Source organism: Heteronotia binoei, unplaced genomic scaffold (genome assembly GCF_032191835.1).
Source record: "Heteronotia binoei isolate CCM8104 ecotype False Entrance Well unplaced genomic scaffold, APGP_CSIRO_Hbin_v1 ptg001555l, whole genome shotgun sequence".
Taxonomy (NCBI): domain Eukaryota; kingdom Metazoa; phylum Chordata; class Lepidosauria; order Squamata; family Gekkonidae; genus Heteronotia; species Heteronotia binoei.
The window spans coordinates 63-19,657 of NW_026800312.1; the positions used below are offsets into that span (position 1 = coordinate 63).

The window sequence follows — 19,595 nt, forward strand, 5'->3', positions numbered from 1 at the left end:
GGCTTTTTTGAAAAAGAAAAAGCCCAGCAGGACCTCATTTGCATATGAGGCCACACCCCTGATGGCACCATTGTTCTCACAGCGGGACCTCATTTGCATATTAGGCCACACCTCCTGCAACCAAGCCAGCCAGAACTGCATCCCTGTGCGCTCCTGCTCAGAAAGAAGCCCTGCCAGGAACTCTCTCTTCCTCCTCTCTATCTTAAAACCCAGAACCCTTGCAGTCCCTGGTCCAGCAAGCCTTGAGCTCCTCTGTTCTGCATTTCTCCCCCCCAGATTCAAAGCTGGGTTGCCAACTCCAGGTTGGGAATTCCTTGAAGTTTGGGGGAGGAGCCTGGGGGGGCAGGATTTGGGGAGGGGAAGGGCCTCAGCAGGGTATATGTCATGCAGTCCGTCCCCAAAGCACCCATGTTCTTCAGGGGCCGTGATCAGTTGACTGGAGAACAGCTGTAGTTCTGGGAGATCTTCAGACCCGATCTGGTGGGGTTGGCAAACCTAATTCAGGGTCCTGTTCCCCATAAGGAGGAGAGTAGATGGTATGATCCTGCAGTTGTGTCCAGATTGCAAGAAGCTCCAAATATAGACCAGGGGTGGCCAGACTGCAGCTTAGGAGCCATGTGTGTATGGCTCTTGAAGCCCCCACTGCCCTGTAGGCTGGCTTGGAGAGACATTTGTCTCTTTAAATAACTTCTCCAAGCCAGCCGGCAGCCTTGTCGAATGCATTTAAAGTTGCTTTCTCTTTCACCTCTCTCTCCCTCCTCCTTCTCCCATCTATTTTCCTTCCTTCCTTCCTTCCTTCCTTCCTTCCTTCCTTCCTTCCTTCCTTCCTTCCTTCCTTCCTTCCTTCCTTCCTTCCTTCCCTCCCTCCCTCCCTCAAACATCTGATGTTCATGTCTTGCAGCTCTCAAACACCTAACGTTTATTCTATGTGGCTCTTATGTTAACAGTTTGGCTACCCCTACTATAGATGTTCCTCAGTGGAACAGGCCTTCCTCGGGAGGTGGTGGTGGGCTCCCCTTCCTTGGAGGTTTTAAAACAGAGGCTAGATGGCCATCTGACAAGCAATGAGGATCCTGTGAATTTAGGGAGAAGTATTTTGTTAAGTTTCATGCATTGTGCAGGGGTTGGACTAGATGACCCTGGAGGTCCCTTCCAACTCTATGATTCTAAGGCATTTATTCAGGTATCCCTTCTCTGGCCTGCATCACCAGCACTGAAGGGAACAGATGTCCTTTGGTTGTAATGGCAACATACCTTTAATTAGCCTTGCTGCATCCTATGCTGATTGCCACTTTGGGGGTCAGAAAGCAATTTTTCTGCAGGCCAGTTTGGCCAGAGATCCTGGAGGTTTTTGACATCTTCTGGGCATAGAACATGGGTCACCGGGTGTGTACGGGGGAGGTATTTGTAAATGTTCTGCATTGTGCAGTGAGTTGCAATAGATGACCGTGGAGGTCCCTTCCAGTTCTATGATTCTATTATGCATACCCATCAGTCTAGAAAGAAAAAAAGAAACCCAGCTTTCTGTTTCAGAAATACACCCAAGGGATGGCGAACAATTACCTTTGTTCAAGCATGGGTGCGTTTGGCTGTAAAAGCAGGAAATCTGCTTTTGGAGACAGCCCGCCAGGCAATCCAATAGCAGCCCTCTTACAGCCTCCTGCCTTGCTGAGAAATCTTGATGCTTTAAAAAGGAGGAGGGGAGGTGGAATGGCATAGCCAGATCCCGTCAGATTTTGGAAGCGAATCAAGGTTGGACTGCAGGGCAGCCCTGTCGCTAGGCAAACTAGGTGATTGCCTAGGGCGCCGGCATTCTGGGGGTGCCAAATTGGGCACCCCCATGTGACTTGGTGATGTTATCAGTGCGGGGGTGGCACAGAAGTTAGCCTTGCCTGGGGTGACAGACAGTTTAAAGCGGGGCCTGGGTACTTGGGAGGGAGACTGCCACGGAAAACTATGCAGGGAAAGGCAATGCCGACCACCTCTGCCGCTTCTTGCTTGCTTTGAAAGGAAGAAGAAGAAGAAGAAGAAGATATCTCGGAATTCTATCCCGCCCTTCAACTCCGAAGAGTCTCAGAGCGGCTCACAATCTCCTTTACCTTCCTCCCCCACAACAGACACCCTGTGAGGTGGGTGGGCTGGAGAGGGCTCTCCACAGCAGCTGCCCTTTCAAGGACAACCTCTGCCAGAGCTATGGCTGACCCAAGGCCATCTCAGCAGGTGCAAGTGGAGGAGTGGGGAATCAACCCCGGTCTCTCTCCAGATAAGAGTCCGCACATTAACCACTACACCAAACTGGCTCTCCTGGAGTCTCCTGCAGCTGGCTCACAGATCCGGAGGAGTCAACCTCTGACGAAGAGAGCTGTGTTTCTGGAAAGCTTATGCAGCAATAAAATTCGTTGGTCTTAAAGGTGCTACTGTACTCATTAGTATCCATGGAGTTCTACGACCTGACTGTGCTTAACATACAGGTACAAGAAGGGACATGATGGAGATTGAGAACAACAGTGCAGGAGGTGGAGAAAGAGGAGATGGATAGGGTTGCCAGCTTCATGGTGTTAACAGCGAACAACAGGAAAAACCCACAATTGTAGCTTGGCGACCACAGAACAACGACACCATGTAAATCTGTGCAAATAAATGATACAAAAACTCTTTGGGTCTCTTCCTTTATGTGACGTCAGTCCAAATTGCCAACAACAAGACAGAAATTTGTAGTAAAGAGTCCCTTGGGGGGGAACACATCTACAGTCTACAACACACAGCACAAAAATCCAAATATTTTAAATTAGACTCTTAAATGCTGGTAATTCAACTCAAACTTAAGTTCAAAGTGATTGCGACGGCATGCCTCCTGGGTGAAGTTGTAAGTTTCAGTAGCTCATCTTCGGGTCACAGTTATCCATATGGAGCCACTGCTCAATCCAACACAGTTGTCATGGCATCAATACCAGCAGTATAGAGAAGTATACTGCCAGTATTAATGTCATGACCCTTCCTTCTGCATCACAGCTTGCTTTGCCAGGCTTGCTCAATCGCACAGGAGCTACAGGAGCAAAACCTTTATTCACTCCGTTGGCTGAGGCTCCTCCTTGGGAAGGAAAGGGGGAGGAATAGCTTGCTTTGCCAGGCTCTCTCAATTGCACAGCAGAGCTACTGAGCCAAGCCTTTCTTCCTTCTATTGGCTGAGGCTCCCCCCCCCAAGTCCCCTGGAAAGGAAGGAAAGAGACAGAACTTCCTTTGCCCAGTTCCCTGGATCCCATGGAAGAAATACAAAGAAAGGACCTTTAAAACCAATGAGCGCTTCGGTTTTAAGCATGTTTTAAGATTTTTTTAAAAAATATTTAATTGTGTTTGTCTGCATCCTTTATAGTTTAGATCTCTGCTACCTAATCTTAAACAGGAACACACATGGCCCGGTCTAACATGGCCTGCCCAACAAGTCTCAGTTATGTCAGATCTGGCCCTCATAACAAATGAGTCCGACATCCCTGATTTACAGCGTTGTTCTGTGGTTGCTAAACTTCTTGGTGGTGGCAGAATTACAACTGGTCTCCAGGCAACTGAGATCAGTTCACCAAGAGGAAATAACAGCTTTGAAGGCTAGATTGTATGGGATTATATTCCCCCTAATCTCCCTCCCCTCCTGAAATTCTGCTTCCCCCCAAGGCTCTGCCCCCAAATCTCCAGGAATTTCCCAAGTCAGGTCTAGAACTTGGAGGCCTCCACTGAAACTACTGGGGAATTGATTCAGGAGGAACCCACGGAAATACTTCTGCTCAATTAGAAATTAAATGATGGAATTTTTGCCAGGGGATTTTACGATGGCCAAAACCATAGAAATGGGCAGGTGATAGCTAAGGGACAGTATAGGGTTGCCAAGTCCAGTTCAAGAAATATCTGGGGACTTTGGGGGTGGAGCCAGGGGCAAAGCTGTGATAAGCACAATTGAACTCCAAAGGAGTTCTAGCCATCACATTTAAAGGGACCACAATGCCATTACTTTCCTCCATTGGAAGTATTGAGGGATAGGGGCACCTTCTTTTGGGGTTCATAGAATTGGAGCCCCTGGTCCAATCCTTTAGAAACTTGGAGGGCGTTTTGAGGAGAAGGGATCCCATGGTTTGGAGGCCTTCCCCCCACTCAGGGTCATCAGAGAGCATGGCAGGAATGTCTGCTGGGCACTCCATTATTCTCTGTGGAAAACAATTTCCATTGGGTATAATGGAGAATTGGCCTGCAGGTATCTGGGGCTCGGTGGGCTGTTTTCTGAGGTAGAAGCACCAAATTTTTAGTATTGTATCCAGTGTGTCTCCTCAAAACACTCTCCAAGTTTCAAAAAGGTTGGACCAGGGGGGGTCTAATTCTATGAGCCCCAAAAGAAAGTGCCCCATCCTTCATTATTTCCAGTGGAGAGAAGGCATTTCAAAGGTATGCGGACCCTTTAAATATGATGGCCAGATTCCCTTTGGAGTTCAATTGTGCTTGTCACACCCTCACTCCTGGCTCCACCCCCATTGTCTCCTGACTCCACCCCCAAAGTCTCCTGGCTCCACCTCCAAGTCCCCAGATATTTCTTGAATTGAACCTGGCAACCCTAAAACGGATAGATGATAGCTAAAGGGACGGCGGCACAGGGCTGTTGTTGAGCCTCTGGAACTCTGGCCTTCTCATTCTCCTCTGTTCGGCCTGCCATCAGAGGACGTCAAAACTGTTGAAAACTGACAGCGTGGGGACAAAGGAGCGATCCGTGTGAGGCAAGGAACACTTTGCAGCTGACTGACTGCTGACATGGAGCTTTTCCACAATAGTCTCCGAACGTGTTGTGCCAAGTAGCTGAACATGCTTCGCTGCAGCTGTGGCATTTTTTAGCACTGGGATCTTAGTTAAAGTGTCAATGGCCTCGAAGGAAACTGCGGCATTTCCCCTCATGCTCTTAGACCTGCGTGACGCAAAATGGTATCTGCAGGGATCATTCCAAAAGGCTGTCCGACCGTTTTAGTCTGTGGCAGCAAAAATAAACAGGGGTCTACTAAAACCTTCGCCCTGACCGGAATAGCCCAGGATAGCCCGATCTTGTCAGATCTCAGAAGCCAAGCAGCGTCAGTTCTGGTTAGCATTTGGATGGGAGGTCACCAAAAAAGCCCAGGTAACCATAGAGTTTTGCCCAGTACCAGAGTGTTGCCACAGAATGTCCCCAACATGATGACGTCATGTCCTGTGATGTCATCAGGTCAGGCTGTCACACACAGTGACGTTACCCTGCCCCCTGCTCCTGGAAAGCAGCAGGAATGCCTTTGCATATTAGGCCACACCCCCCACCCCGATGCAGCCAATCCTCCAAGAGCTTACAGGGCTCTTCGTACAGGGCCTACTGTAAGCTCCTGGAGGATTGGCTACATCAGGGGTGTGTGACCTAATATGCAAAGGAGGTCCTGCTAGAATTCCTTACAGGGCTCTCAGTAAAGGGCCTACTGTAAGCTCCTGGAGGATTGGCTACATCAGGGGTGTGGGGCCTAATATGCAAAGGAGTTCCTGCTACAAAAAAAGCCCTGTGTATTCGGGCTCTCAAATGCCATAGCAGATCTTTGTGACTAACAAGTCATCGGGTGACAGGGTCACCAGCCTCCAGGTGATACCTGGAAATCTCCTGCTTTTACAACTTATCTCCAGACTACATAAATCAGTTCCCTTAGAGAAAAGGACTGTGCTGAGGTACCTTCACTCCCTAAACCCTGCCATGCCTAGGCTCCACCCCCAAAATATCCAGGTGTTTCCCAACATCTGGCAACCTATCTGGTGGGATAGATCAAGATGGATAGCCATGTTAGTCTACCTATAACAGTAACAAAAGAGTAAAAATCCAGTAGCACCTTAAAGACCAATAGGGTTGCCGAGACTCCCTCAGCCTCTGTTGTGGAACTTGTTGAAAGCTCCTACCCTACCACAAATGCTGTTAGTCTTTAGGGCTGCCAAGTCCCTGACTGGGCGGGAGTTCTCCTGCCTAGGAGGTTCTCGACCCACACTGGGCTGGTGGGGGAAACCTCCCCCAATGTCGCCGGTGCAATGACATCACCTGTGAGTGGTGTCATCGCACCAGGAATGTTGCGTGCCGGCTGCTCTAGGCATTTCAGGGAAAACTCTATGGTTTTCTCGGATGCTCTAGCATTTTGGGAGGGGGAAACTCTATGATACCTATTGTACCATAGAGTTTTCCCTCCCAAATTGCTAGAGCACCTGAGAAAACCATAGAGTTTCCCTGGAAATGCTTAGAACGTTGCCTGCACAGCGTCGATGGCGCAATTGCATCACTTGCAGGTGACGTCATCACGCCGGTGACATCGGGGGAGGTTACCCCCACCAGCCCAGTGTGGGCCAGTGGGTTGAGAACCTCCCGGACGGGAGAACCCCCGCCCAGACTGGGGGCTCGGCAGCCTAAAGACTACCAACATTTGTGATAGGGTAAGAGCTTTCATAAGTCACAGCTCACGTCTTCAGATACAGCTAGAATTGTAAGCCCATCTGTCCTTGTATCTTGAAGATTAGAGGCGTTTCAGATGCTAAATGACATTAGCAGGCAAATGATACCACAAATATGATTGGATTAGATGTGATATTCTGAGAGGTAGCAGGCATGGAGACATCAGCATTGGTAACTGTGGACACGACTTTAGCTGGAGATTTCTATGACATAATGAGACAGGAAACCTAGGTCTTGATTCAGTCCAGGTAGATGCATTTCACACCTGATCTGAAGTGAGCTGTGACTCATGAAAGCTCATACTCTACCACAAATTGTGTTAGTCTTTAAGGGGCTCCTGGACTCTTATTCGTATCTGGGGGGGGATGCCTTCAAAGCATCAATTCCTCAGTGGCTCTGATGCTTTATTTCTTTATTTACTTCATGTATACCCTGCCTTTATCCCCAATGGTGACTCAAAGGTAAGTTAGGTTGAGAATATGTGATTGGCCCAGGGTCATCCAGTGAGCTTCCATGGCAAACTGGTGATTTGAACATGGGTCTCCCAGTTCCTAGCCCAGCACTCAACTACTATCCCACACTGACTTCCTGATACCACACACTGTGAGATTAGGTGTTAAATGAAGTGGAAGGGGCTGCAGAGCACCTGTTTGGCGTGCCAGAAGCCCCAGGTTCAACCCCCACCATCTCCAGTTAGAAGGATCAGGGAGGTCAGGGCTTTCTTTTGTAGCAGGGACTTCTTTGCATATTAGGCCACACACCCCTGATGCAGCCAATCCTCCTGGAGCTTACAGTAGGCCACTAGGCCCTGTACTAAGAGCCCTGTAAGCTTTTGGAGGATTGGCTACATCAGAGGTATGTGGCCTAATATGCAATGGAGTTCCTGCTACCAAAAAAGCCCTAAGGGAGGGAGGTGACCTTCCAGTGAGACCCTGAAGAGCCAATTCCAGCCAGAAGTGGACAAGGCAGAACTCAATAGACCCTTGGTGTGACTTGATATAAGGCAGTTAAGGTTTCCAGTCCCCATGTGGGAAAAAAATACAAAATCCGAGTAGCACATACACACTGTATTGTAATAAATTTACACTTTTAAAGACACAGTAACATACAAATTTCCAAATTCCTTCCAAAAGTCCCAGTGCAAAAATGTTCTATTCAGTCCAAATTGTTGTACTTATAGTTTTCAATGATGTAGAAATAAGCCAAGGAGAAGAAATGATTCATTGTAAGAGACAGGTTTCGGCTATGCCTCCCTCAGTCACGAATCTCATGCAATAAATTGCATTTAATTCCTCCAGTTTTGAGTATGATCATTCGTTACTTGGGACCCAGTCTGACTTCGTTTATAGGCAATGCCTCCAGATTTACAAGCCGAAGGACGTAACCAACTAATGAATGATCATACTCAAAATTGGAGGAGTTAAACGCAATTTATTGCATGAGAGTTGTGACTGAGGAAGGCGTGGCCGAAACTGGTCTCTTACAATGAATCATTTCTTCTCCTTGAGTTATTTCTACATCATTGAAGACTATAAGTACAAGAATTTGGACTGAATAGAACATTTTTTGCACTGGGACTTTTGGAAGGAATTTGGAAATTTGTATGTTACTGTGTCTTTAAAAGTGTAAATGTATTACAACGGTGTGTGTATGTGCTACTTGGATTTTGTATTTTTTTGCCACATTCTTACCGGGTATCCTCTATACTTACTAATCCCCATGTGGGGGCAGGGGATCCCCCAGTTTGGAGGCCCTCCCCCCACTTCAGGGTCATCTGAAAGCAGAGGGGGAAGAGGGAAATGTCTGCTGGGCACTCCATTATTTTCTATGGAGACCGATTCCCATAGGGTATAATGGAGAATTGATCCGAGGGTATCTGGGGCTCTAGGGGGGCTGTGTTTTTTTTTTTAGGTAGGCACCACATTTTCATCATAGCATCCAGTTCCTCTCCCCAAAATACCCTCCAAGTTTCAAAAGGATTGGACCAAGGATCCGGTTCTATGAGCCCCAAAATAAGGTGCCCCTATCCTTCATTATTTCCAGTGGAGGGAAGGCATTTAAAAGGCGTGCAGTTCCTTTAAATGTGATGGCCAGAACTCCCTTTGGAATTCAGTTATGCTTGTCGCAACCTTGCTTCTGGCTCCACCCCCAAAGTCTCCTGGCTCCACCCACAGAATCTCCAGATATTTCTTGAATTGGACTTGGCAACCCTAAGCAGCTTCAAGCATTCATAAATGTATGTAGCCTATAGCCAGGTGAAGGGTATCATGGGGGAACCCAGATTCCACATCCTGGTCTTCAGGGTCATCCTTTGGCATGAACAAAGAGCGCTGAGGTCGATTTGTGGCTTTTGCGGGAGTAAATCAGTCTCATTGCTGCCCTTTGCTGCTTATAAAGATAGGATGACGGAACCTTCCCTTGTGATGGGCCAGTGGTTCAGACCCGACATGCCATGAGCGCTCTCTTGACTTCGAATGGCAGGAAGTCACACTTATTTCTGCCGCTCGCGATGGGAAGCTGTCAGATGCACTTTGGGCATTTGTATAAATAAAAACCAAGCGCTGTGTGTCCTGGACAGTAAATAGACAATAACATATGGACCCTGTGGCACCCTTATTCGACAGCTAGGGATGCCAGCCTCCAGGTGGGACCTGGAGATCCCCCCAGAATTACAGCTGAACTGCAAACTACAGAGATCAGTTCCCCTGGAGAAAACGAATGCTTTGGAGGGGGGACTCTGCGGCCTTGTACCCCACTGAGGCCCCTGCCCTCCCCAGGCTCCATCCCCTAATCTCCAGGAATTTCCCAACCTGAATCTGGCAACCCTACCCCCCCCATCCCCTGGCACCTGACAACCCTATTTTGTACCCCAAAAAGAGCTGAATTCTGTGATCTGTATAATGGCACCATCCTAAACCCCAGCTTGAAAGGCAACTAAACCCTATGCTAGTATATATTAGATATAAGCCGGCATCAAGATGGGGCTGTTTATTATATAACTTGGGTGGCTAAACTGTGGCTCAGGAGCCACATGTGGCTCTTCCACACATATCATGTGGCTCTTGGAGCTCCCAACATCCTGTTGGCCAACTTGGAGAAGGCATTTAAAGTCTCTTTAAATTACTTCTCTAAGCCAAGCCAGCTGGTGGCTTGGAGAATGCATTTAAAGTTGCTTTCTTTCTACCTCTCCCTCCCTTTTCTCTCCCCCATTATCTTCCTTCCTTCCTTCCTTCCTTCCTTCCTTCCTTCCTTCCTTCCTTCCTTCCGGCTCTAAAACATCATGTCTTGCAGCTCCCAGTCATCTGACATTTATTCTATTCATTATTCATTTACATTAAGCAAGTTTGGCCACCCCTGTTATACAACATCAGGGCTTTTTTTGAGCAGGAACTCACAGGAACACAGTTCTGACTGGCTTGGCACCAGGGGGTGAGGCCTAATACGCAAATGAGTTCCTGCTGGACTTTTTCTACAAAAAAGCCCTGCGTGAAACAATAGTGATGCCAGGGGGTGTGGCCTAATATGCAAATGAGTTCCTGCTGGGCTTTTTGTACAAAAATGCCCTGTACAACATGAACTCATCTGCATGGTTTCTGTTATTTTGGACAACTGGTGCTGTTTTTGCTAGTTAGAGGGAGGCTCTAGGGGCATTGAAATGCCCAAATACAAGACACATTGTGTATTTATTCCTCTGGTTTCTGAGATCTCAATAGGCATAATCACCAGTGTTCCCTCTAAGCTGAGTGAGCGTGAGCTAGCTCACAGATTTTTAGCCTCCAGCTCACACATTTTTGTCTTAACTCAGGAAGGATGACCCCAGAGCACACTAATGTATGCAGTAGCTCACAAACATTAATGCCAGAAGCTCACAACTTTAATGCCAGTAGTTCACAAAGCAGAATTTTTGCTCACAAGACTGCAGCTTAGAGCAGGGGTGTCGAACTTATTTGTTATGCGGGCCGGATCTGACATAAATGAGACCTTGTCAGGCTGGGTCATGTAAGGTTGGGCCAGGCCATGTCGGGCCAGGCTGTGTGTGTACTTATTTAAGATGAGGTAGCAGAGATATAAACTTTATAAAGCACACAGCCAAACACAATTAAATATATATATATATTTAAAACTTAAAACATGCTTAAAACATTAGCATTTGTTGGTTTTAAAGGTGCTTTCTTTCTATTTCTTCCATGGGATCCAGGGAACTGGGCAAAGGAAGCTGTGGCTCTTTCCTTCCTTCCCCAGGGGGGAAGCCTCAGCCAATAGAAGGAAGAGAGGCTTGGCTCAGTAGCTCTGCTGTGCGATTGAGAGAGCCTGGTAAAATGAGCTCTGCCCCCCCCCTTCCTCTCCAAGGCAGGAGCCTCAACTAATGGAGAAAGCAGAGGTTTTGCTCTGTAATTCTGGTGCAATTGAGCAAGCCTTGCAAAGCAAACTTATGCAAAAGGAAGCAAGAGAGAGGGACGGGGAGAAGGAAGCAGATGACAGCCAGTTGTTTGGGGACTTGAAAGGAGCCCTCTGGGGGCCAGATTCAGCCCCCGAACTGCATGTTTGACACCCCTGGCATAGGGGGAACATTGATCATCACAGTTTCAAATCTATCTTTACAACAATTAGGCCTAGAAACATGTCCTTCACACACACGCACAAGATATATCAGGTAGCTTGAATTCTTCACTCGGGATCTGTTCTTCTGCTCCTTTTTCCTGTGCTTCTGAAAATCACAGCAAACACACAGCCCTGCTGAAAGCTTTATATATATATAATAAAGCAGTTTTCTATCCTACTGTGCACCTCGCAAAAGTGCTTGCAGAGAGAACTGCATCTGCCAGACACCAGCTAAGAACAAAATCTTATAATTACGATTCATCTGTCTGCGTCAGTGATCTCCCACCCATCCCTTGGGCAATCCGTAATGTTTCATTTCCTTCCTCTTTGTCTCTCTGCAATGCCTCACAAACGATTAATTTTCATATGCATTGGCTTGTTTGGTGAGTTGTTGGGTGGGGTGCGTAAGATTTTTAAAAGCAACCGCAGATGTGGGCATGGAGATGTCTGTGGGCACATCTGTGGTTGTTTAGATATTGCCAACTTTGGGGGTTGTGTGTGTATTGCTTAGAAAGCAGCAGGCAGATGTGGATGGATGGGGCCACAGGAGGCTAGAAACGGGAGAAGAAGGGTATTTTGGAAGCAGATGTGAAGAGAAGAGAACAGATTGGATTTATGCTGGTATTCCCTGTAAGCTGAGTTAGTTAGATTTTTGTCCTAGCTCAGGAAGGATGACCTCAGAGCACACTAATTTATGCAGTAGCTCACAACTTCAATGCTAGTAGCTCACAAAGTAGAATTTTTGCTCAAAAGACTCTGAAGCTTAGAGGGAACATTCACTACCCTTCACTTCCCAAAGGAGTCTCTCTCAGAGTGGTTTGCAATCTCTTTTCCCTTCCCTTCCCCACAACAGACACCCTGTGAGGAAGGTGGGATTGAGAGAGCTCTGACAGAAACTGCTCTTGAGAAGAGCAACCCTGCGAGAACTTGTGAATGACTCAAGGTCACGCCAGCACCTCCATGTGGAGGAATGGAGAATCAAACCCAGTTGTCCCAGATAAGAGTCCGTGTGCTAAACTGCTACACCAAACTGGTTCATGCATTATTAAAATAATTTTTCAGGGATGGGGGTTGGACTTGGGAACTCTGAATGAGATGGCCAAGAGGCAATGCATCGCTTCTCCAAAACAAAGTATGAGTCCAGTGGCACGTTTAAGACCAACAAATTTTATTCTCTGGACGAGCTTTCGTGTACGGTTTGGCTGAGGAAGTGTGTGTGTACACGAAAGCTCATAACAGTGAATAAAATAGTGTTGGTTTTAAAGGTGCCACTGGACTCATATTTCATTCTGCTTCTTCAGACCAACACAGTTACCCACCTGAACCTCTTCCAAAACAATTACTCCTTCTAGGGAGATAATGGCAAGAAGGTATGCAGACTGGAAACCCACCACCCCCCACTCCAATCCTGTCAACTGTATTGACTCATTCTGTGTAATCAGTCTAGAGGTTTACAAGATTATGTATGGGATGCAGAAAGTAGAAGAAGATGAAGATATTGGATTTATATCCCGCCCTCCACTCCAAAGAGTCAGAGCGGCTCACAATCTCCTTTACCTTCCTCCCCCACAACAGACACCCTGTGAGGTGGGTGGGGCTGGAGAGGGCTCTCACAGCAGCTGCCCTTTCAAGGACAACCTCTGCCAGAGCTATGGCTGACCCAAGGCCATGCCAGCAGGTGCAAGTGGAGGAGTGGGGAATCAAACCCGGTTCTCGCAGATAAGAGTTCGCACATTTAACCACTACACCAAACTGGCTCTCCCAGTAGAGAAAGAAGTCCTTTTCTTCCTTTCTCACAATACAAGAACTCATGGGCATTCAATGAAATTGCTGAGCAGTCAGGTTAAAATGGATAGAAGGAAGTACTTCTTCACCCAAATATATATATTGGCCACTGTGTGACATAGAGTGTTGGACTGGATGGACCATTGGCTTGATCCAACATGGCTTCTCTTATGTTCTTCTGTGACATAGAGTGTTGGACTGGATGGGCCATTGGCTTGATCCAACATGGCTTCTCTTATGTTCTTCTGTGACATAGAGTGTTGGACTGGATGGGCCATTGGCTTGATCCAACATGACCTCTCTTATGTTCTTATGAGCTCAAGTGAGAAAGGTGGACTATGATTAACATGGCCTTTTTTTTTTTTAGCAGAAACCCACAGGCACGCAGTTCTGGCTGGCGTGGTGTCAGGGGGTGTGGCCTAATATGCAAATGAATTCCTGCTGGGCTTTCCTGCCAAAAACATCCCGTGTGAAACAATAGTGATGTTAGTAGGTATGGCCTAATATGCACATGAGAGCCTGCTGGGCTTTTTCCTACAAAAAAAAAAAGCCCTGATAATTGATGTAAATAAATTGTAAATTGCTGAGACTTGAAAAGTCCTTTATACTGAATCAAGCCATGGCTCCATCACAGTCAGTATTGCCTTCTCCGACTGGCAGCAGCTCTCCAGGGTCTCAGGCAGAGGTCCTGAAGTTCCCACTACCTGCTGCCTGGCCCTTTTAACTGGAGATGCTGGCGATTGAACCTGGGACCTTTGGTTGCTGGACGGATGCTCCATCACTGAAAAGTTTACCATTACAAAGGGAGCACAATACTCCCTCTAAGCTGCGGAGTCTTGTGAGCAAAATTTCTATTTTGTGAGCGACTGGCATTTAAAGTGGTGAGCTCCTGCATCAATTAGCTTGCCTCAGATTCAGTGAGAGCTCACAGGAGCACAGCTCCTGAACCTTTCTGAGAGTTCCACCTCCTCCTGAGAGTTTCACCTCCTTGTCCATGGAACAGTAGGTGCAGCTGCATAACAATCCCTGGATGAGCTCCACCACCTATTTTCCTACAAAACGACCTCTGTTTGGGGCCATTTTTCCTAAGCCAAAAATGTGTGAGGCTAACCCCCCCCCCCCTGTGAGCTAGCTCACACTAATTCAGCTTTGAGGAAAGCACTGAGCAGTCCTCACCAGATCCCAGAGCTTTTCTGACCCAAAAGCAACCTGGACTAGCGCTCATTATTCCTGCCAAAGGAAATCTTCAGCAGCAGTCAAGAGAAAAACCGCCCTACCCAGAGGTTTTTTCAGAGGGGCTCGATCCGTTTTGCTCTGAGGAGTCGATCAGGTGGCCGAGCCCCAGCGCTTCCAGATGTGCAAGATTTCAGTCTCCCCCCACAAAAAAAACACTAGAATCTTAGTAGGACTCCCTTCCCTCCTCCATCCTCTCTCTCAACAGGATTGCAGGGCTCGGCTCAGCCCGGAGATCCACGCTGGGATAAGGACCCCATTCCTTTGTCACCGACGGCTCCGCCCACTCTGCTTTGCCCGGGACGCCCGGGCTCTTATGCTGAAAGGACGGCCCCGCCGCCGCTCGAAGCCCCGACTCTCACCGCCGGACCCCGCCCTCTCTTCTGCCCGCCCGCCCCCTCTCTCCCCTTCCAGATCAGCTCTTCCCGTCTACTCTCCTTCCCCCTTCCTACCACCAATGTCCTCTCTAAGCGGAGTTAGTGTGAGCTAGCTCACAGATTATTAGCTTCTGACTCACACCTTTTTGTCTTAGCTCAGGAAAAAGTGGTCTCAGAACAAACTAATTTATGCAGTAACTCGTAACTTTGATGCCAGTAGCTCACAAAATAGAATTTTGGCTCACGAGACTCCACAGCTTAGCGGAAGTGTTGCCTCCCACCCAGCAGCAAGAAGGCGCCCCCTCCAAAAAGTACTTGTAGCAAGAAAGACTGTGGCTTTCCGGTCTGCCAAAACAACCTCCCCAAACTATCCCTCTCCCTCCAAAGCCTTTCCTTCCTTCCAGCTTACTGGGATGTCGAGAAGGGCAGCTGGAGGGCAGGCTGAGCCAGCTGGTGGCTTGGAGGATGCATTTCAAGTTGCTTTCTTTCCATTTCTCCTTCCCTCTCCATCTATTTTCCTTCCTTCCCAGCTCTCAAACACCTGGCATTTATTCTATGTGGCTTCTGTGTTAAGCAAGTTTGGCCGCCCCAACTGTATGCAGAAGTTTCTCCTCCCAACAGAAAACTGGCCTTGCTGAAGGTTTGGAGCCAAAAGTGTTTTCCACTTGGAGATGGATGGAATTGTGTAGATTCTCCATTGCTGGGGTGATTATTGGTGCACGGCTGTGGCTCATGGCAGGTCCCCCCTGCTCCAGTCCCTTATGGGGAAGGGAAAGTGGCATCGCATAGCTTGATGGTATAGCCCTATCAGATCTTGGAAGCTAAGCAGGGTTGGTGCTTGTATGGGAGGCCACGAAAGAAGGCTCTGCAGAGGAAGGCAATGACCAACTACCTTTGCTTCTCACCGGCCTTGAAAGCCCCTTGCTGGGGGTCACAATAAGTTAGCTATGAACTGATGACACTGAACATGCACAGTCTAGACCATGGGTGGCCAAACGTGCTTAATATAAGAGCCGCATAGAATGAACATCAGATGTTTGAGAGCTGCAAGACACAAATGCCAGATGTTTGAGAGCTGGAAGGAAAATAGATGGGGTGAGGGACAGGTGGAAAGAAAGCAACTTTAAGTGCATTTTCCAAGCTGGTCAACGGGACAGCGGGGGCTTCGATTTTAGCCCCATTCACATGTTACAGCAAATGAATGTACAATCCATGTACGGTATATCCTTGATTTCCTTTATTCGTATGCCGAGTCATTCTCATGTAATGTTCAACACACCAAACAGCTAAATGTGTAACTGAACCTACATGTTTATCTAGGTACTGGACCCCCGTTTCATTTGTAAAGTGAACAAGTGCTGGCTATTTCTTGCAAACAGGTGTTTGCACATCCCTGGATAGACAAGGGTAGCCAATCTTTTATCAGATTTCAGAAGCTAAGCAGAGTCAGTCCTGGTTAGTATTTGGATGGGAGACCAGCAAGGAAGTCCAGCGTTGGTACACAGAGCCAGGCAATAGAAAATCACCTCTGTTGGTCTCTTTTCTTGGAGTCACCACGGGGGCTGTAACTTCACAGCACTGTACCACATAAGTGCAGAATGTATATAGCATGCTAGTTCAATAAAAGCACACACCGGCAGATAGGACAGTTAACAGAAGCAGACTGACACGGAGACAACGGATAATTTTATTTCAAAAACAAAGGTTTGGGGCATGTTGTGAGGAATGGACAACCTTCCTCTCTGGGGTTCTGCTGTATCCTGAAGTCAGTGCTTGGTATCAGGTAGACACTGGGTTGGCAGGTGGGTTCCTGTCACTTCACTTTCTGGAAAACTTGGACACAGACTTCATCCTCTGCAGTCATGCGCTAAGGAAGAACAATTTTTTTTTAAAAAAAGGTCTAAGGATCTGGAATTTTTGGAGGAAATTCCCCCTCCCTTAGGTGATGCTTAAACTAGCTCATGGTTCTTATGGAATACCTACATGGGCTACCATGAACATTTTTTCTTTCACGTTAGCATAAACTGTGTGTGGAAGGCTCTTTTAAATACAGGAACATTTTTTTTTCCAGATTGTGAAGAGGGAGGTTCACAGCGAGGTTCAGCAGCCCATTCTTCAATAAATCCAAGGTTAAAACGGAAAAGACTGTTTATTTTAAGATCCTGTGTGGAGGATATTTTTATCTTTCCCAATAACCAGAGATATTCAGCACACCAAAAGAATAATCAATCATCTATGTCTTGAAGTGGATAGAGGTGATTCCTGAGGAAACATTTCAAGACAGGATCTAATTTCCCCGTCTTGGTTTCCTGTTTGGCTTAGAAAAGATTCCGCCATCATGCTCCCAAGCCACCCTTGAATGTATTTTGCTCAGGGGAAGAGAATGAGGAGGAGGAGATGAAGAGTTGGTTTTATACCCTGCTCTTCACTCAAAGTGATTTACAATCGCCTTCCCTTCCTCTCTCAGCAACAGATAACCCTGTGAGGCAGGTGGGGCTTGAGAGAACAGCTCTGAGAGGACCATAACTGACCCAAGGTCACCCATATGGCTGCATGTGGAGGTGTGGGGAATCAAACCCAGTTTTCCAGATTAGAGTCTATTGCTCTTAACCGCTACACCAAACTAGATGCGATGGTGTCCAGAAGTTTGACCGTTGGATGCTGCGGCCATTTTAAAATGCTGTGAGGGCTCAAGCAGCAGTCTGAGGCATTCTTGTTCTGCCTCTCCCATGCTTTTCCCAGTATCAAAATGACCACACCCTTCCCCAGGTGTTTTGGCACTAGAAAAAGGTGCAGGAGGGGAGAACAAGTGTGCCTCAGCCTGTCGCATTATGGGCTATCAGGATTGAGCCCTCATGACATTTTTAGAAATCACTTAAAAATGGCAGTGGCAACTACAAGTTTGGCCCTCAAATGTCATCCCAGCCTGCTGATCCGCCTTAACAAAACCCCAAATCTGTTTAAGAATAAGAATAGTGCTGTGCTCGCCACGGTACTTCTGTCCATGGTACTTGTGGCACCTGATGCATTTCCTGGGACTCGCTTGCTTCTTCCCCAAAGCAAAGAACCAATCCTGACCTTTTCAGGCCTCCTTAGTGCAGGAGGTAATTCAGAAGTGCTCAGGATGCCTCATCGCTATATCTTTAGGGAACACTGATTTGGGAATAGCTGCCTCCATCACAGAATATTTGACTTGTGGTCTGTCCTTTTGTTAAACTTCCTCTGTGGCAGCCCTTGGTGACTGGTCCTGCCTCCCATGGCAGCCATTTTGTTTTGATGTCCAGGATTAATTCTTAACATTCTGAAGAGCTCACAGTTTCTGAGAGGGTGGGGAATCCTGCTTCAGTGTCTTCCCTGTGGAACAACTGGCACAAAGATTCTCTCTATGACTTGGGAAGAAACCCATTCCAAACCATTGCACAACACCTCAACTTTTTCTGTTTGGCTTCTGCACCCGGAAGGCAGTCAGTTTTGCAACTTGAAGTTATATTCACACATGCCTGTAGCTTCAGTAAACCCATTTGTCACTAGCAAATGGACACATTTTCATATGGGCCTTTTAGCAAGGGGAGATGTACGTAAACACTTTTTAGGCGTATGCAGGGGTCGTTTTGTAGAAAAATAGGTGGTGGAGCACATTCAGGGATTGTTATGCAGCTGCACCTACTATTCAATGGACAAGGTGGGGAGGAGGAGGTGGAACTCTCAGAAAGGTTCAGGAGCCGCGCTGCTCTGAGCTCCCACTGATTTGAGGCCTGGGCGTATGTTTTTGTAAACGAACGTGTACTCTTTCTTCACGACGGCTGTGGGCGTATCATCCAAGGTGACTTACTATTATTGATTCAAGCTGTTCTGCGCCACTGTATTTTATAGAAGCCTTATATTTTAAAGTGAGGTTTTAAACACACTGTGTCTTTGGATCAACAAGCCATTTTGTAGCCTCTTAAAATAGAAATATAAAAGGAGGGTGTTTTTTGGTCCCCAGAAATATTTTAGTATATTTCTCTCCCACCCTGTGCAAGCAACAATTCAAAGCGGTAAACTTCCACCTCACACAATCCAAAAATCTGTGGCCTCACTCTGTACCCCTGGCAAGCAAAGTCACACTCTCCCGGCTTTGTTGAAGCCAAAAGGTCATAGCTCTGCATAGGGTGTCACTCAGACTGCCAATGACTTGCAGATACTCTGGGTAAATAAAAGCTGAGGGAGGATTCACGTCTCGCTTTCCAATGCCTGCAGTTTCCCTCTCTGTTTCCCTTATGTCCCCTTTCATCTCTGCCCGCAGGCAACAAATCAAAGCGTCTTTCAGAATTTCTGAACTGGTGACAGAGGAAACTCATATGTAGACCCCTGTCACCAATGCGGGTACTCATTTGGGTATTAGGAAGAGCATTATATGTTGAGATGGTTGTGTTTTGATGGATTCCATCCATCCTCCCTACCTCTCACAACCCTAAGAGGGTGAGGTGGTGGTGGGGAATCAAATTTCAAGGAAAGGATGCAACAAAGGGTGGATTCCTACTGAGCTCAGTCGACTCAACTTTTGAACTCTTGGGAAGGATGTTTTTGTGCTGCAGGCTGTTGCCCTCAGAGAAGGCCGCACATAACTCATGGGGGCCTAGCTTGGATTTCTCAAGAGGCAAGAAGAATAGGGCTGTCCCATTCTGTGCTTCTGAGAATTCCTGCATGTTATCTCCTACAGCTTCCTGTCTCTTGAGCTCTGGGGTGTGTATGTGGGGGGGGAAAGCCTGAGGTTAGGAAGCCCCTCCTCACCAAATGCAGCTGGTCCCCTTCGAGCCAATGTTTCCAGCCCCGATTCCGTTTCTCTCCACGCTGTTCGCACACCAACTGCTCTCCGTCCCAGTCAACAATAGTCTGAAAAAAAAGAGGGGAAGGGTGCATAAAGAGAGAGGCAAAAGCATCAGCTGAAAGGGAATCTACTTTTAATGGTAGATAGCTATGGTGAACCTGGGCAGTATAATAAAAAGTAGAGACGTTACCCTGCCAACAAAAGTCCATATAGTCAAAGCGATGGTATTCCCAGTAGTAATGCATGGCTGTGAGAGCTGGACCATAAGGAAGGCCGAGCTTAGAAGAATAGAGCTGTGATGCTGGAG

At 47.3% G+C, this 19,595-nt stretch overlaps 1 long non-coding RNA gene across 1 annotated transcript; it reads right to left on the bottom strand.

The window, feature by feature from the left end:
- Positions 1-16,142: 16,142 nt before the first annotated feature.
- On the bottom strand, positions 16,143-19,351 carry LOC132565755 (uncharacterized). Its single transcript, XR_009554937.1, has 2 exons — positions 19,252-19,351; positions 16,143-16,345 (listed from the first exon to the last, which is right to left on the bottom strand). It is a non-coding gene; the product is annotated as an uncharacterized LOC132565755 (long non-coding RNA).
- Positions 19,352-19,595: the final 244 nt, after the last annotated feature.